Raw genomic sequence first — 1,659 nt, forward strand, 5'->3', positions numbered from 1 at the left:
TTTTTTGCTCAACGTTTCGTCATTTTTCCAAGTATTTCGCTCGTTTTTGTCTCCCTTTAGAAATATTTGTTCGCTTTTACGCCACGTTTCAATGTTTTTTGGTCAGTGTTTCCTATTTTTCAAGTATTTTGCTCGTTTTATTCTCGCTTTAGACATAATGGTTCGCTTTTATGCCGCATTTCAACATTTTTTGGTAAATGTTTCCTCAGTTTTCAAGTATTTTGCTCATTTTATTCTCATTTTGCAAGTCTTTGCTTCTTCTATCCTACTGATAATGGAGGTTAAACTGTATTTTACTCCATATATTTCCATGTATTGATCGGATTAGTGGATCAGCAGGTATTAAACAGTTTAGGTCAGTAGATGGTTCTGGTTAAAGGTGGATGTTTGGGTCTTTAAGGGTTAAATCTGAGAGGATAATTGGAACAATACCATGCATTTGCATTTAAATGTGTGTGTGTTTAAACCAGACTCTTCCAGATAACGCAGTGACGTCCACGTGTCGTTTGGAATCTCAGCCGTCCATAACAGTCGCACCGTTTTCTCCGATAATGACAGAATGGACGTGTGCTGTGACATATTCAGACTCAGATTCACATTCAGAGCAGCTTCTGTTCTGACATTTAGATTTTCCATCTGTGCAGACTGTGTACAAAACACAGCAGAGGGGTCCAACATACGGCCCACCGACCACAACTGGACCCAAAAAAAGAAAAATAACACTGAACACATGAACAGTCAGTGTTTTCAGGTTCCACATTCAGACCAATGTGAGCGAAAGTGGGTCACAACCAGGAAAATAATCACAGAATAAACTACAAATAAGGACAGATACTAATTATTGTCCCTGTTTCAGTGTAAAAACACTAAAATTACATGAAAATATTTACATTTACAAACTATGCTTGAACAAAAAATGTGAAAAAACCTTAATAAATGTGAATAATCTGAAATGTTTTAAATAAAAGTCAGTGTAATTTTAACAAAAATAATAAAGAAAAAAGAAATATAAAAACAAAGAAAAATGGGAAAAGGTATAAAATCATGAAAACGCATGAGAAAATAAATGATAAAACAGAACCTGTATTAAACTCATCACATTTTAAAAAAATAAGGAAAATAATAATCAGGAAAATGACGCCAAATAAATTAAATTTAATGACAATGTTTACATTTACAAACTATCCTTTAACAAAAAATGTGAATAACCTGAATAAATATGAATAATATGCAATGTTTTAAATAAAACTCAGTGCAATTTTAACAAACATAATAAAGAAAAAAGAAATATAAAAACAAAGAAAAATGGGAAAATGTATAAAAACATGAAAAAGCATGAAAAAATAAATGATAAAACAGAACCTGTATTAAACTCAACATTTTAAAGATAATATGAAAATTATTATTAATTATGAAATTAATAATGAATTTCACTTTTTTCATGCTTGTTGATTTTATACCCATTTTTTTTAAGTATAGTTTGTAGATGTGGACATTTTCATCATGTTTTTTTTTTTTTTTTTTTTCGCTCTTAAATATGGATAAAGTTTGGCTCTGACATCATTTGTATGTTATTGTGTTTTTATTTTCCTGGTTCTGATCCACTTCAGACCTTTTGGGACTGAATGTGGAAGCTGAACTCAGATGAGTTTGATAAAA

This window comes from Sphaeramia orbicularis, chromosome 2 (assembly GCF_902148855.1).
Source record: "Sphaeramia orbicularis chromosome 2, fSphaOr1.1, whole genome shotgun sequence".
In the NCBI taxonomy this organism is placed as follows: Eukaryota; Metazoa; Chordata; class Actinopteri; order Kurtiformes; family Apogonidae; genus Sphaeramia; species Sphaeramia orbicularis.